Source organism: Helianthus annuus, chromosome 3 (assembly GCF_002127325.2).
Source record: "Helianthus annuus cultivar XRQ/B chromosome 3, HanXRQr2.0-SUNRISE, whole genome shotgun sequence".
Lineage (NCBI taxonomy): Eukaryota > Viridiplantae > Streptophyta > Magnoliopsida > Asterales > Asteraceae > Helianthus > Helianthus annuus.
This window is the reverse complement of record NC_035435.2, coordinates 1,304,505-1,322,357: the sequence shown is the minus strand read 5'-3', so window position 1 is coordinate 1,322,357 and position 17,853 is coordinate 1,304,505. Positions and strand designations below refer to the sequence as shown.

The window sequence follows — 17,853 nt, the reverse complement described above, 5'->3', positions numbered from 1 at the left end:
ACCATTTTTCTTATTTAACCAAAACAATATTCAGCACATCAAACTAGTCAATAAACATGTAAATCGCAAAATTACATGAACTTGTAGTTTTTCCAAAACTATGATGTAAATCCCATTACTTTTAGATGATCTTTATATAAAGCAATCCCATTTCGTAAAAACCTCGTTTTTAGAGAAATTCCGTCTTTACAACTTCTCGTCATCTTTTACAAAAATAGTTATTTTGTCGAAACTTTGTGCTACACAAGTGTTTACGCACTTGTGTTTTCTAAAAACCATTCTTGTTAGTGTAAGATCCGTCTTTAGAAAACATAATTTCTTTGATACTTGGTTCTCTGAAAATACCGCTTGTAGATACGTAGATCTACTAGTTTTAAACACTATTTCACAAGCAAAATCGTTTTTACACAAGTTCATGATTCGTGTGTGGTAGAGTTTCATCCTTTAACCCTTGTTACTTCCAAAACAACCTTATGTCATGATCCAAGATCATGACCAATCCGGGTTAAACGATGATCCGAGCTACCAGAACATAGATCGGGTCCAAATAACTACATAAGTCAAATACTACAAGATTTACACATCAAACAAGCTTTTAACCATCACTTTTAGTGTTTTTAGTAGACTTTCATGCTTCATCTTGTAAGATTACGAGTTTTAACCGTTACAAATCATTTTAACCACTTCAAAATAGTTCGAGAAGGTGATTCAAGTAACTTACCACTAGCTCGAGGCTAGGGAAGAATCTAGACGTAAAATGAGAGGATAAAAGCAATAGAGTGAGGTCCTTCGCCTTCCGAATGCACCAAGCCTCCTTATCCGTGATCCTTAACACTTGAATGGACTTGGAAAGTGATGAACTAAACTCGAAAATATGATGGATTGAGAGGGGGTGTTCGGCCGAGCTTCTCTAGAGGGAGAGAGGAGAGTGTTTGGTGAATGTTTGAGAGTGGAAAGAATGATGGTTCATGCAATGTTCTTATAGGCAATTCCTAAGCTCATTACCCACAAGATTATATGCTCCCTTGATATTAGACAAAGTGATTAATTTAATCAAGAAGGACAAAAGGGTGTCCCCCTCTTGGGGACGGTTTAGTTAAGAGGGGGGGTGTCTTGGTTGGTTTTCAACTATTAGTTAGTTTATAGTTAGGTTAATCTAGTTAGTTTAGGGATTAACCCGGTTAGTAGTGTGTTGTGCTTTATGGCGGGTGTTAGGGTATTCGGGGACCCTAACTGGCCCAGAAAAAGACAAATAGTGTTAATGGCAATATTTTCATGTTCCGGGTATAGTCCGGTTGTTCGGTTGGATAGTAATCCGTTAAAGCGTTAAACAAAGCTTTAAAGTGTCGTTAATATAAATTTTAGTGACACAACTTATTCCCGACACTTTGGAAAGTGTCTAGTAACATTTTTCTCATGTTTTGGCACTTTATTAGTTAACCAAATGCTGAATTTTTGGTTAATGTGCTGAATTTTGTGCTTAGTGTATGTTTTAGGCACATCCGATCACTGTAACTTATTCCTAGAGATGCAGTTCTACAACCCTTGTATTCCCTACACTCACCACTAGTGTAGTAACTATTTCTGGCTCATACAGGCCTTAGAGGCAGTGTCTGCCTGATGCTGGCTTTATCAGCATGTTCAATAGGTTATCCGTTTATAGTGCTACTGTGCTTTTGTGCATCATGTTTGTCACTAAGGTTCAGCATGTAAATAATGTAGTGACAGTAAGTAGAGTATGATGCAAGTATGTACATGTATCAACATCCAAGTAGCAGTTTATCCACAATTTCAGGTAAGCACAGTAATTAAGCAGTAATTAATTATTAATTAAGTCATACGGATACCTGGTTTAGTGAGGGTTATCACATTCTCCCCCCGTTAGAAAAATTTCGTCCCGAAATTTTAAGTTCTGCTTCTAGATGCAGGGTTCTTGGGGAATAAGTGGGGGTATTTCTCTTTCATTCGGTCCTCACGCTCCCAGGTGTATTCAGGACCATGTCTGGCATTCCAACGAACTTTAACGAGCTTGACACTACTCCGGCGGGTCTTGTTCACTTTCCAATCCGTAACCTCAACGGGTTCTTCAATGAAGTGGAGCGTGTCGTCAACATGAATTTCGTCGGTAGGAATGACAACGGTATCTTGAGTTGGACTCTTCTTCAAATTGGATACATGAAATGTATCGTGAACTCCATTCAGTTCAGCAGGTAAGTCCAGCTTGTAAGCTACTAGCCCAATTCTTTCCAAAATTCTGAACGGACCAATATACCGCGGATTCAGCTTTCCACGCTTCCCGAAGCGTGCCACACCCTTCCAGGGTGATACCTTCAACAAAACCATATCCCCTACCTCAAATTCTAGAGGTTTCCTTTTTCGATCCGCGTAGGCTTTCTAACGGTCACGAGCCGCACTGATGCGATCTCGGATCTGTGCAGTCTTATCTGTGGTTTCCTGGACCACATCAGGACCAACCAACTGTCTATCACCTGCGTCAGACCAACAAAGCAGTGATCTGCACTTGCGGCCATAAAAGGCTTCAAATGGCGCGGCACCAATACTGGTGTGGTAGCTGTTGTTGTATGAAAATTCGACCAATGGCAAATGCTTATCCCAGCTACCTCCCAAATCCATAACACACGCTCTCAGCATGTCTTCCAAAGTCTGTATCGTTTGTTCGCTTTGACCGTCGGTCTGCGGGTGAAACGCGGTGCTCATATTCAATTGCGAGCCAAAAGCTTCTTGGAAGGATTGCCAAATCCTTGATACGAACCTTCCGTCTCTATCAGAGATGATTGAGAGAGGTACTCCATGGCGTGTAACAATCTCTCTCATGTAAATTTCGGCCAACTTACTCGTATTATCCTTCTCCCTGATAGGTAAGAAGTGCGCTGACTTTGTTAATCGATCCACTATTACCCAAATAGTGTCATGGCCTCTTGGCGTTCTTGACAACTTTGTAACAAAATCCATTGAGATTTGTTCCCACTTCCACTTGGGAATTTCTGGTTGTTGCAGAAGTCCTGAAGGCTTCTGGTATTCCGCTTTAACCTTAGCGCATGTTAAACATTTGCTCACATAAACAGCAACATCGCCTTTCATCCTAGGCCACCAATAATAATCTTTAAGGTCCTGGTACATCTTATCCGCTCCAGGGTGGATAGAGTACCGCGACTTGTGAGCTTCATCGAAAATAACCTTCCTTAAACCTCCAAACAAAGGAACCCAAATCCTTTTCTCAAAACATAACGTTCCTTCCTTGTTTGGTACCAATAGCTTCTCCATCCCACGGAGATATTCTTCTTCAAGGTTCCTTCCTTGAGAGCTTCTTTCTGCGCGGCTCGAATGCGCAAAGAAAGATCGGTCTGGATGATCATCTCTAAAGCCCTAACCCTTATGGGCTTGATCCTCTCCTTTCGACTTAGGGCATCGGCGACCACATTCGCCTTACCTGGATGATACTTTATCTCGCAGTCGTAATCATTCAACAACTCAACCCATCGTCTTTATCTCATATTCAGCTCCTTCTGGTTGAATATGTGCTGTAGGCTCTTGTGATCTGTAAAGATTGTGCACTTCGTACCATAAAGGTAGTGTCTCCAGATCTTTAGTGCAAAAACCACTGCGCCAAGTTCCAGGTCATGTGTGGTATAGTTCTTTTCATGCACTTTCAGCTGTCGTGATGCATAAGCAATAACCTTTTGGCGTTGCATCAACACACAACCCAATCCTTGACGCGAAGCGTCGCAGTATACCACAAAATCATCCGTACCTTCTGGTAGTGCTAAGATTGGCGCATTGCAGAGCTTATCTTTCAATATCTGGAACGCTTATTCCTGTTTGATTCCCCAATCAAACTTCTTATCCTTCTGCGTGAGGAGCGTCAACGGTTGAGAGATTTTTGAAAAATCCTCAATGAATCTTCGGTAGTAACCAGCCAAACCCAAGAATTGTCGAATCTCGGTTGGCGTCTTTGGCGTTTCCCAATTCTTGATTGCTTCGATCTTGGTTGGATCCACGTGGATTCCATCTCCATTCACCACGTGTCCAAGGAACTGGACTTCTCGTAGCCAAAACTCGCACTTAGAGAACTTGGCGTACAACTGTTCTTTCTTCAGCAGCTCCAAAATAGCTCTTAGGTGCTGTTCGTGCTCAGCCTTCATCTTTGAATAAATCAAAATGTCGTCGATGAACACAATCACGAACTTATCCAATTACGGCTTGCAAAATCTATTCATCAAATCCATGAAGACTGCAGGTGCGTTTGTCAACCCAAACGGCATAACTAGGAACTCGTAGTATCCATAACGAGTTCTGAAGGCTGTCTTTGGGATACTTTCCTCTTGTATCCTTAACTGAGGGTATCCAGATCGAAGATCGATCTTTGAATAAAAGTTTGAACCTTGCAGTTGGTCGAATAGTTAAGACTTCGTCTGGTGAGTCACTTACTATCCAAGGAGATACCCAGCATGGATTGCCGGAGCAAGTGTCCATGCTCAAGGCATCCAGATGCCTGCAGAAGGGATGTGTCATTTATATGGCACAAGTTACCATTGATGAGCCGAAGCCGAAGATTGAGGATATCCCTGTTATCTCGGAATATCCTGAAGTATTCCCTGAAGAACTACCCGATTTGCCACCGGATAGGCAAGTGGAGTTTCGAATAGACATCATTCCGGGTGCAGCGCCAGTAGCGAGAGCACCATATAGGTTGGCACCAACGGAGATGAAGGAGTTGAGAACACAGTTAGATGATCTGTTAGCTAAAGGTTTCATTAGACCTAGCTCGTCTCCTTGGGGAGCGCCAATCTTGTTCGTTAAAAAGAAGGATGGATCGATGCGTCTGTGCATCGATTACCGTGAGCTTAACAAAGTCACTATCAAGAATAGATATCTGTTACCCAGGATCGACGATCTGTTCGATCAGTTGCAAGGAGCAAGCTATTTCTCGAAGATCGACCTGAGGTCAGGTTATCATCAGTTGAAGGTCAAGGATGAAGACGTGCACAAGACAGCGTTCAGGACTCGTTATGGACATTACGAGTTCCTAGTGATGCCTTTTGGGCTCACTAACACACCAGCCGCATTCATGGATCTCATGAATCGCGTCTGCAAGCCTTATTTGGATAAATTCGTTATCGTCTTTATTGACGACATCCTTATCTACTCGAAGAGCCAAGCTGACCATGAGAAACACCTTCGTTGTATTCTCAAACTTCTGCATCAGGAGAAACTTTATGCCAAATTTTCGAAGTGTGAATTTTGGCTTCGAGAAGTCCAATTTCTTGGACATGTGGTAAGTGAGCGTGGTATCCAAGTAGATCCCGCAAAGGTAGAAGCAGTCATGAATTGGCAGGAGCCAAAGACTCCCACCGAGATTCGCAGTTTCCTTGGATTGGCAGGATACTATAGGCGATTCATCGAGAACTTTTCAAGAATTGCTGCGCCCCTAACTTCGTTGACTCGTAAGAAGATTAAGTTCGATTGGGGCCCTAAGCAGCAGGAATCCTTCGACATTTTGAAGAAAAAGTTAAGCAATGCGCCAGTGTTGACATTGCCCGATGGTATAGAAGAATTTGTGGTGTACTGTGATGCGTCACATACTGGTATGGGCTGTGTACTCATGCAGAAAGGCAAGGTCATTGCCTACGCTTCCCGACAGTTAAAGGTGCACGAGAAGAACTACACCACCCATAATTTGGAATTGGGTGTTGTTGTATTTGCATTGAAGCTATGGAGACATTACTTGTACGGAACCAAGTGCGTGATTTATTCGGATCACAAGAGTCTTCAACACTTGTTCAATCAGAAGGAATTGAACATGCGACAAAGGCGATGGATGGAAACACTAAATGATTATGACTGCGAGATACGATACCATCCAGGCAAGGCAAATGTAGTTGCCGATGCCTTGAGCAGGAAAGAAAGAGTGAAACCGATCAGAATCAATGCCAAGCGCATTGAAATAAGAAATAATTTGAACGAAAGGGTGTTAGCTGCACAGAAGGAAGCTGTGTTGGAAGCTAACTATCCTGAAGAGAAATTAGGAGTAACTGAGGAGCAGTTATCCTACGACAAAGATGGAATGCTACGACTAAACGGACGAATATGGGTTCCAGTTTATGGAGGACTTCGGGATGTTATCCTCCAGGAAGCCCACAGCTCTAAATATTCCGTTCATCCTGGAGCTGATAAGATGTACCAGGATCTAAAAGCAAACTACTGGTGGATTGGTTTGAAAAAGTCAGTAGCTGAGCATGTAGCCAAATGTTTGACTTGTACGCAAGTCAAAGCTGAGCATCAGAAGCCGTCAGGTTTGCTTCAACAACCTGAAATTCCCAAGTGGAAATGGGAAATGGTGACAGTGGATTTCATCACCAAGTTACCAAAGACGAGAAAAGGGAATGATACTATATGGGTCATAGTAGATAGACTGACAAAGTCAGCTCATTTTCTACCCATCAAAGAGACGTATAGCTCCGATATGTTAGCTCAATTATACGTTGATAAGATTGTAGTGCTACATGGTATACCTGTATCTATTATCTCTGATAGAGATACTAGATATACGTCACATTTTTGGAAGAGTTTCCAACAATCATTGGGCACTCGTTTGAATTTTAGTACGGCTTATCATCCTCAGACCGATGGTCAGAGTGAGCGTACTATTCAAACTTTGGAAGACATGTTGCGTGCATGTGCGATCGACTTGGGTGGTAGTTGGGATAAGAACCTACCACTGATTGAATTCTCCTACAACAATAGCTACCATTCCAGCATAAAAGCTGCGCCTTTCGAGGCCTTATATGGTAGAAAGTGTAGATCGCCCATCTGTTGGGAAGAAGTTGGAGATGTCCAACTATCAGGACCAGATATCGTTTTTGAGACGACGGACAAGATCGTTCAGATTCGCGATCGTTTGAAAGCTGCCAGGGATAGGCAGAAGAGTTATGCGGATCCTAAGCGCAAAGATTTTCACTTCGATGTAGGTGATAAGGTGTTGCTTAAAGTATCGCCCTGGAAAGGGGTGATGCGATTTGGTAAGAAAGGCAAGCTAAGCTCGAGATACATAGGACCTTTCGAGATTGTCGAACGTGTCGGGTCAGTTGCTTACAAGTTAAACTTGCCTGAAGAACTTAGCGCTATTCATAATGTGTTCCACATCTGTAATTTGAAGAAGTGTTTCGCTGATGAATCACTGGTTATACCGCATACAGATATACACATAGATGAGAGTTTGAAGTTCGTGGAAAAACCATTGTCGATCGAGGATCGACAGGTGAAGAAGCTTCGAAGGAAGTACATACCGATTGTCAAGGTCAAATGGGATGCCCGTAGAGGTCCCGAATACACGTGGGAAGTGGAATCCACGATGAAGGAAAAATATCCTCATTTGTTTCAGTAAATCTCGAGGTCGAGATTTCTTTTAAGGGGGTGAGGATGTAACACCTCGAAAAATTTCGTCCAATAATGCATTGACACGTGTCATAGGCTTTGCATATGCGAAAACAAACTTTAGAGGGACTAAAGTTGACAAACAGTGAAAACTATGGAACGTAAGGGTCCAAAGTGTCAACAATGGATAAATAGACTCTATAATAACCCTACATAATGTTTATAACCTAAAACGGATGGATCATGGATCGTACGAAGCGGAAATTGCACAAAAGTGAGGAATTTCAAACTATAGGGGCTAAAAGTGTCAACATGTTGAATTTATACCTCTGAGTGAACTTTTGGCAGACCCGAAGCTTTGTAATGCTAAAATATACTCACTAGAATATGTGGTAAAAAATTCGTGAAGTTTCGTTATCGTATGAAAAAGTTATGGCCAAAACCGTACTTGAGGGGTTAAAAGCGTCAACGTCGAATTTCATGACTTTTCGGGTGAGCGCAAAGTTATCCGAGGACATTACCATGTTGGTAAATGTCCCAAGGTTCTTAAAAACCAGATTTGAGGGTTTACGAGTCAAGATTCATAACCAAAACCTCGCGTGCAAGGACAGGGACCAAAACTGCCAATAATTAACAAAGTTTGGCAGCTGCCAATAAACCCAGGTGCAGCAGATTGCGAGCAGGGGCTGTTTAGTCCATTTTTTTGAGTGGGAAACAGCTGGGATCACCTCCAATTCTCACCAATAGATGGCCATGCATGTCTAGGACACCTGGTGCACTCTTACAACTCCTGAATTCTCCATAAATCAGATCATTTCTTCATTTTTTTGAGGCACTTGTGATAGTAACAAGAACACCCACAACTTGCAAGAACTCTCAAGGCTTTCCAGGAGCAATCTGATCGACAAGTCAGCCTCCAAGTGTTTTCTAGGCTTCATTAGGACCTTTGTAAGCATTCATATCATCCTCTAATTCGTTATAACTTTGATTATTAGCAAAAAGTCAATCCGTTGTTCATATAGTTTGACTTTTCGATTAAACGAAATCGGCTCTGTCATTTCTCAAATTGAAACCACTTATAAGTTGGTATTTATGTGGGAAACAAACCCTCAAAAGGGTATTCTCCGATTCCCACTCTAAGCATGCTATTTGTCGAGTCAAAGATGTTCTTAAAAAGTCAACAGAAATCGTTTTTGTGAAATATAGCATAAATGGTAATGTGGATGACATGCAATCAGTTTGATCATCAAAAATAACTTATAATGAATGTAAGAATGTGTTTTATCATAATCAACTCGACAATCTTTAGTATAAACACGAATCGGAACCGAAAGTCTTGTAAAACGACTTTTTCGTTGACTCTCGATTCGGATCCGTGCATGCATGTTTGAGATCTGTATTAGAGTTCATTTTTGACCATTTTTATTTTAGTTTAACTCTCTGGAATTTTTACATCTTGAGTCTATGCTTAACCGATTCATATGCATGTTTCCGATTATGCTTAAAAGTTGACTATTTTGCCCTTTTTGATATAAAACGTGATTTTGGAAAAGTGAAAGAGTAGAAATCTTTATTTCTAATTTATAAACTTGCACCGAAAATTTGAGATCAGTTGGTGGTCCAGATTTTGAGTTATGGCCGATATCGTAAAACTATATCTTTATGTTAAATAAACGGCGCATTTAGCGTATAACCTATTTAAGGCCACTTTTCGATATAAAACTTTTTACCCACTGATGTTATATAATATTCTGGGATTTTTGAAGATTTTTATTTAATTTTTGGCTGATCGGATCATACGTCGCTAAGTCGATTCGGTTAATGCCGGTTTTGACCGTTTAAGCCATAAAATGAGTTTTATACATCCTTTTGACCCCAAACCTTTTTCTACTGATTTTATTTGTTAAATAAATTATTTTGAGCATTCTGGAAATATAAAAATCTCAGCTTTCTTTTGAAAACCCGGAAACGGCTCTAAATCGCATTTTTAAGCGTTTTTAGCGCATAGTAAGCGTTATACTCATATTAAACATATAGGATTCATACCTACTGATGTATTTAGCATATTTTCATATAATAACAGTAAGTATAAATGTTTGAACTCAGATTTCCAGTTTTGGCATTTTTAGCCCTTGTGAAATTACTAAAATACCCCTACGATGCATAGTTTGATTTTTAAATGATAAGTTTTGTATACGGGTCATACCCTACTGTTATAACATGTCAAACTAAGTATATTTACTGTATAAATCAGACCTATAACTCAGATTTCTAATTTAACTCTTTTATAATCTTTTAAATGACCAAAATGCCCTTATGAGGCGTAAATTGAGTTTAAATACATTCGGGGCATAATAGGACATAACTTGCTGATATTATATAATATTTAAAGCATATTATCTCAGGGAACTTGCATATGACTCTTTTGGTTACCCGTAACGCCCTTTTTGCGTTCGGTTCGGTTTACGTAACTAGTTTGCGTAAATTGACCGAAACGGGTCAAACATTATCATTTTTGTCTCAAAATCCAGAATGTAATTAGTATACCCATATTATACAAGTATTCAAACTTGTCGGGTCTAAATCACATTCTATCCGGTCTTCGCTTAATCGTGCGCTTGAACCGTATCGTCCTTAAAACTAACCGGTCTAAGCTTAGGCTTAAATAAAGACCCGTTAGGAATCTAATAGGTTATTATAAACCTTTGTTCCAGATTAGGAGGCCCAGTAAAAGCTATCTACACTTACCAATTGTGATTCATACTTACTCAGGTAAATACATTTTGACTTATTTTCCCTATACGGGCTTGGGGTACGGTATATAGAATACCGCTTGATCGAGCGTTCAAATCTTGCACCCTTGGGTATGCAATTGGAATAGTTTGTCCGGCTCGTTTAAACAGTCTTGTTTTACTTTAAGCATTTGGGGGGTTATTGACCGTGTCCCGGATATCCTTGGCATTATCTTACGAGATGGCCACGACCAGAGCACGGGGTGTAGGCGTACACCCGTCGTGTATAACTCTTTAATGTGGTGTGTCATTTAATCTTTAACCCGGACAAGATCCCGGGCTACCGAACGTACGAGTAGCATGTAATTCGTTCACAAGTTTATATTGCATAATTATCCCAAGTTAATAAAAATATTTATGCCTTGTGCATTTAAATCAATTTTCAATCATTTTCAAAATGAGTCAGTTAATTTGTATTTACCAGTGTAAACTGACGTATTTTCCCAAAAGGTTAAGTGCAGGTACTATACGTACTAGGCTGGCTGTTTCCTAAGAGCGTCCACAATAGTCTCGCAAGCTCGGACGACAATAAACTGTTGAACAATTATCTTATTTTATTTGATCCGCCTGTGGATCCGTTTCAACTACTTGTGATATTTATTATTGCATTTTAATTAAAATTGAAATGAATCTATTCTGCTTCCGTTGTGCATTATTATATTGTGTTGTTTGTCTATGACGATGCCAACTACGTCACCATACCCCACACCGGGCCCACCGGTGACACGTGGAGATCGGGGTGTGACATACCACAACATAGATCGGGTCCAAATTACTACATAAGTCAAATACTACAAGATTTACACATCAAACAAGCTTTTAACCATCACTTTTAGTGTTTTTAGTAGACTTTCATGCTTCATCTTGTAAGATTACGAGTTTTAACCGTTACAAATCATTTTAACCACTTCAAAATAGTTCGAGAAGGTGATTCAAGTAACTTACCACTAGCTCGAGGCTAGGGAAGAATCTAGACGTAAAATGAGAGGATAAAAGCAATAGAGTGAGGTCCTTCGCCTTCCGAATGCACCAAGCCTCCTTATCTGTGATCCTTAACACTTGAATGGACTTGGAAAGTGATGAACTAAACTCGAAAATATGATGGATTGAGAGGGGGTGTTCGGCCGAGCTTCTCTAGAGGGAGAGAGGAGAGTGTTTGGTGAATGTTTGAGAGTGGAAAGAATGATGGTTCATGCAATGTTCTTATAGGCAATTCCTAAGCTCATTACCCACAAGATCATATGCTCCTTTGATATTAGACAAAGTGATTAATTTAATCAAGAAGGACAAAAGGGTGTCCCCTTCTTGGGGACGGTTTAGTTAAGGGGGGGGGGTCTTGGTTGGTTTTCAACTATTAGTTAGTTTATAGTTAGGTTAATCTAGTTAGTTTAGGGATTAACCCGGTTAGTAGTGTGTTGTGCTTTATGGCGGGTGTTAGGGTATTCGGGGACCCTAACTAGCCCAGAAAAAGACAAATAGTGTTAATGGCAATATTTTCATGTTCCGGGTATAGTCCGGTTGTTCGGTTGGATAGTAATCCGTTAAAGCGTTAAACAAAGCTTTAAAGTGTCGTTAATATAAATTTTAGTGACACAACTTATTCCCGACACTTTGGAAAGTGTCTAGTAACATTTTTCTCATGTTTTGGCACTTTATTAGTTAACCAAATGCTGAATTTTTGGTTAATGTGCTGAATTTTGTGCTTAGTGTATGTTTTAGGCACATCCGATCACTGTAACTTATTCCTAGAGACGCAGTTCTACAACCCTTGTATTTCCTACACTCACCACTAGGGTAGTAACTATTTCTGGCTCATACAGGCCTTAGAGGCAGTGTCTGCCTGATGCTGGCTTTATCAGCATGTTCAATAGGTTATCCGTTTATAGTGCTACTGTGCTTTTGTGCATCATGTTTGTCACTAAGGTTCAGCATGTAAATAATGTAGTGACAGTAAGTAGAGTATGATGCAAGTATGTACATGTATCAACATTCAAGTAGCAGTTTATCCACAATTTCAGGTAAGCACAGTAATTAAGCAGTAATTAATTATTAATTAAGTCGTACGGATACCTGGTTTAGTGAGGGTTGTCACAACGACAGAGGTGTGATCGGAGATTCATGGCGGAGGAGTGACGGAGAAGAGTTGTTCTGGCAGCAGCATTTTCGTCGGAATATATGTGTCGCTAAACAAAACAAAATACACTTGTCTTCAACTGGATCTTCATCATGTTACTGGAGGTCTCATTGGTGATCTTCAACTGGATCTTCTTCATGTTGCAGGTGGAATGAGAAGACGGAGATAAGAAAGAGGGAGGAAGGTGGGGGTGGGGTTGTTATTTTGTTTTTATAAAGGGGTGGGGTTGTTATTTTGTCATTTCACATTCTCTTAACAGAGAAAACTAACTGATGTAAGGCCTAGGGACTATCCGGGAATGAAATTGCAAAAGTTGGGGACTATAGCTGTAATTTTAGAAAGTTAGGGACTAAAGGTGAAAAAAAAGAGCAAACCACAGGGACTATCCGGGCATTTAACTCTAAAGATGTTTGACTCAAATTCTGGATGATTTCATCCCATACGTAAACCAAATAAATAAACAAGAAACTTACACACGAAACAACTCGAAGCACCCAAACTCTTTTGAGCCTCGATCGCCCCTTACCTAGAATTGGCGCACAGACCAATTAGGGTAACAACATCAATGTGCAACGCGGCGATGGCGCTCAAAGGTGGTCGGTCGGTGAAAGACAATGACGGACTAGGTGGCTCGGTGACTAAGTAGAGAGAAAGGGTTTCCAATATGGTGTAACTTTTTCTAGTCTCTCATATCTTACCTTACGGGACATGTTAGGGTTTTTAAATTTCAAATTTAATAATCATCACCACGTTTAATCATAAAAATTTAAATGCCATAATTGCTTATTGATTAATCTATATATATATATAAACATGATAAATAAGGGTTGATGTGTCATGATATAAGGGCTTGGAAAATGATGTGGCATCACCATAGGCACTCTAGAATTTGGTTTTGGCTCCAAAAATTCGGGTCTTTTTTTCTTAACATGGACAGACAAGGGATCCGGGTTTTGACCCGGCTATAAATACCTTCTAAAACACGCTTTTTTTGTAATCCCTGTTCTAAACCCTAGCCTCCCCTTCCTTCCTCTTCTACATCAGTCATCGCCGCCATCACTGAATAAGGATTAAGATATCGATCAACCACTACAGGTATGTTCTTGATCTTCAAATTAACTCCATGTGTAAGAGTATGGTGACGGTGGTGGTGGTGGTAGCCTTAAGAGTAAGGAATCTGTATGTTCTTTGACTCTATCCTTTTTTTGGTATGAAAACCCTAACTCGCATCTTTGAACAATCGATGCCAAACCCTTAAGGTAAGTTTGAAATTAAGTAATCTACGCCACTGCATGTGATTTTCATTTGATTTTCAATGTTCAACGCGGATTTTATTCGACACCACGATGTTTGATTTACTAACATTCATCTACTATCTGTGTTTGTTCATGGATTTGGGGTTTTTGATGATTCTCGACTGTTACAACTTGCGTTTCTGTTGATTATCTTCTTGGTAATTTTGTGCTTCCGATTCGTATTTTGGATACTCCAAGTTTTATTAGCAGTTCTAAGTCTTATCATTATCTTCTACTTGGCGTATGATTATAGGATTGGTTGAGCAGAGCCACAAACTGGGCTAAATTCGGTGCAACAGCCGGGTTAGGTGTACCAATGTGAAGGTAATTGTCTACTAACATTTTTTATACCATAAACTTCTTCACACACATATATTTGTATATTCAGGGCTCTTTACTTCTGAAAAACTTTTTTAGAAAAAAAACTTATCTATATGTGATGCATAATTTCAATGTTAAGCCCTTTCGTGCATCACAATTTGGAAAAAAATGATGCACAAAACTTACTCTACCTGATCCTCTACTATTTTTTTTTTCAAAAAATCTCCGCGATTTTCAAGAGGCATCTAATCATGATTCACATAAAATTTCAGGATGAAATGTGGATTTAAGCAGAGTAGAAAACTGATCCACTAATTTCTAACTTCAATCCATAGTTTTGTTAATGTGCTAATATGTGGAATTTTGGGTCAATTTAACAAAGTTAATTTGTCGTTTTGCTTTTCATGATTATTTAGATTCTCATAGGATCCTAAGCGAGCCCACACATATGTACATATATATGTATGTACACACACACACATATATATGGTTATATATGTGTGTATTTAACATACACATACATGCACACATGCATGTAGTGTAGGTATGTGTGTGTAAAGAACCAATTCTAAGTAGAGAACTGCATAAGCATATGTACATAGTGATGGCCAGATAAGACTTGAGAGAGGGGATTATGCGGTTAATGTGGCTCTTGCAGTTCTCTACCCAAGTTTGATTTTGTTATGAAAGACTCTCTCTCTGTATTACTAATGTTGTAACTTTGATTTACAATTTTACGTATTTGAGCGCATTCATAACTCATAACATTGCTAAAAGATAATGGATTTGTTTGGCTCACATATCTCTTATAAGTTTTCAGATTCTCAAATGATTTTGACTGGTATATGTTTGTGTATATATATTTGTTATGTTTATTCAGTATGTTGGTTGGTTCAGGTGGTTCAGCATGGTGCTTGCTTAGGCCTTGGCTTGGCAGCTTTAAGGACCGCTGATGAAGATATATACGATGAGATAAAAAGTGTCCTCTACAATGACAGTGCTGTTGCAGGTGAAGCTGCGGGCATTAGCATAGGCTTACTAATGGTGGGGACTGCAAGTGAGAAGGCATCAGAGATGCTGGTATATGCTCATGAGATGCAACATGAATAAATCATAAGGTAAGTTGTTTCGTATAACGTGTCGCTTCATTAAGGACATGGCAACTTTGACCCATTTATGACAAAGAGTTTAATAGTTTAATTTGAGTTATGCTTTATTAATGGGTACAACAGAAATAATTAGCTAAAAAGGAAACGGGTCGAATGAGTCGAAAATCGCCTGAAGTGTAACTTATATCCATAAAACATCCAAAACTTTTATTTTTGACAAAACAGATAGATCTTACTGAGATAAGTTAATTATTTGATCTGAAATCAATATTAGACTTTTTTGGGTTTAAGTTAAATTATGTGTTCTTTAGTTAATAATGTAGTCGGTTAGCTAATCTTCCTCTACCCTAAATATTAGGGGTGCTAAACGGGTCGTGTTTGTGGGTTGGCGGGTTCAACCCGGACTCGAAATTTTTTAACAAACCCGAACATGACCCGAACCCGAAAATCGTGTATACATATGAACCTGAACACGAATATTCTTGGGTTGACCAGAACATGGGCCGGTCTGTCACACCCCCAAATTTCCACCTAGGGCATGTCCCTAATGGAGATGCAACGATCCAACAAAGAGCCACCAATCATATCAAACACAAGTTATAATGTATTGAAATACCCAATTGAAAGAAATGTATCGTTTGAAAAGTTAAACCAAAACCAAAGTATTGAGCGGAAGCATAAATGTATAAGCGTATAAATGTATAAAAACCAAATCAATATAATTGTTTATTATGACCACAACCACTCCAGCAGCATCAGACGGCAAGCTCCCAAGTTCCTTCAATAATTACCTACAAGCATGTAAACAAGTGTGTCAGACTACGCTGGTGAGTTCAAGGTTTGTGTTTGTTTACCAAGTTGTGTTACCGATCATGTGAGTAAAACAGTTTACAAGACGATATGTTGTTTGTTGTTATGATGTTTGATGTTTCGATGTTGTTATTACTCGATTACCGAATGGCCATATGATATGTGATTGCCAACCCCAATGCCTCTATCAAAGCATTGGTCATGTTTTAAGGTAATTAGTTCACGCCCGTTCTCCTCGAACGTCGTGAGGGTGCCAAACCTAATAGCGCTATCAACTAATAACCCCCGTTGCCCTACAAGCAACGTGCCGGTAGATATTGTGGTCTTACAATGATAGAAAACTGAGTACGATAACCAACATCCCATTACACATGCATTCCCCCTCGGAACGTTACCCATTATCCCTTCCCTGGGATCCATGCTTGAGAAAGAGCAATGAACTCACCTTAGGTTTGCTCGGTTAGACAAGTTACTTGTTTAATTAGTTCAATACTCACGACCTAGATGAGTATTTGGTAACAATCAGTTTACAGCTAATTGACACGTAGTTCTTATCAATTATTGTCACATATTGCACGTATAGCTATTTAAACAAGCAATTCAAACAGGTAACAGTAGTTATTCCATCATGGGATCCATTAGCGTTTTTAACCCAAATGGTCCCAATCAACTACGAGCCTAATCCGGTTAACAGCCGGATTAATGGGTGAAATCCCGAGACTCGGCCCAATACTCAAACCAACCCAATATCCTGGCCCAACTCATATATTTACATGTTTATGACTGCACGATTAGGGAAAGAAACCGGCCCTTTACACAGTTCAGCCTATTCGTTCAACACACAAACATCGATCAATTAATCAGTCCACTCATGCAAGTCTTCACACATAGACAAATTATGAGTTCATCACAAATAATCAATTCATATAATCCTAAAACTACAACCGGCAACATAAATGGAGTCACATGGGTCGTCGGTTTCTTTGATTATCCCATCCACTTGTTTGATTTGTTCAAGGTTACTTCACATGACAATCATTGTCTTGTTCATAATTATCAAGTTTCATCACAACCACATATAATCGATCCTATATCCATATACACCTATTGGTCCAATGATCATTTAACACACATATGGTTTAGTCCAATAATCACACAACAACATCACGTCATTTAATGCTCCTAACATGAACAACTTTGACTAATTCTGACAACACATATGCATATAACTATCATACCATAATAACAATAACAAACATAAACCAGAATGGAATAAGCATATGGAATAAGCATATATTTATTAACATATAAACGCACACCATGAAACAAGAATGGAATAAGCATATTTGACTAACCAGAATAAAGATGATTTCCAACAGGAAGAGACTTCGACAACAAGAGAACAATCTACTGCCGTATGGACTCTTAGGGAGGGTAGGGTTATATTTAAATAAAAGATAGTTATCAACACAAACACATCCTAATATAATAACAATTACTTGGCGAACAGGCCTATAGTTTTGGCCGAACTGGGCTTCAGTCAAACACTTGGGCCAAATTATCAAGACATAATAGTTAATCAAGGCACACCATTAATTAATCGGAATTGGGCCTTGGGCCGATATGGTGAATGTTGTGAATGTTTGCAAAGTATAATAATAAAGCCCAAAACATACGTGGCCCAACAGTTTCCGATAAGTTATTTATAAGTTATTTAACCGCGAAATAAAATGTTTAACGGAGTTAAGATCACAGGATTACACGTCTCTAACCTTGCAAGTTCGGGTTGTCACACGGTCAACCGGATTTTATTTTATTTTTTTTTTTTTGTAAAATAACATATGAAAGTTAAAGTCTTACTAAAAAAACACAAATGTATGTAATACAATTGCATTTTAATTATAAAGTTTAATGTCAATTTCTTATTTTATGTTATAATTATGGCATAGAACACTCACCCAATATAATTGATGACATAAATCATATTGTAAAAAATA

At 39.2% G+C, this 17,853-nt stretch overlaps 1 long non-coding RNA gene across 1 annotated transcript; it reads left to right on the top strand.

Annotated features, from left to right (window-relative positions):
• The first annotated feature begins 13,560 nt into the window (after positions 1-13,560).
• LOC110927541 lies at positions 13,561-15,052 on the top strand. Its single transcript, XR_002585709.2, has 3 exons — positions 13,561-13,774; positions 13,870-13,940; positions 14,835-15,052. It is a non-coding gene; the product is annotated as an uncharacterized LOC110927541 (long non-coding RNA).
• Positions 15,053-17,853: the final 2,801 nt, after the last annotated feature.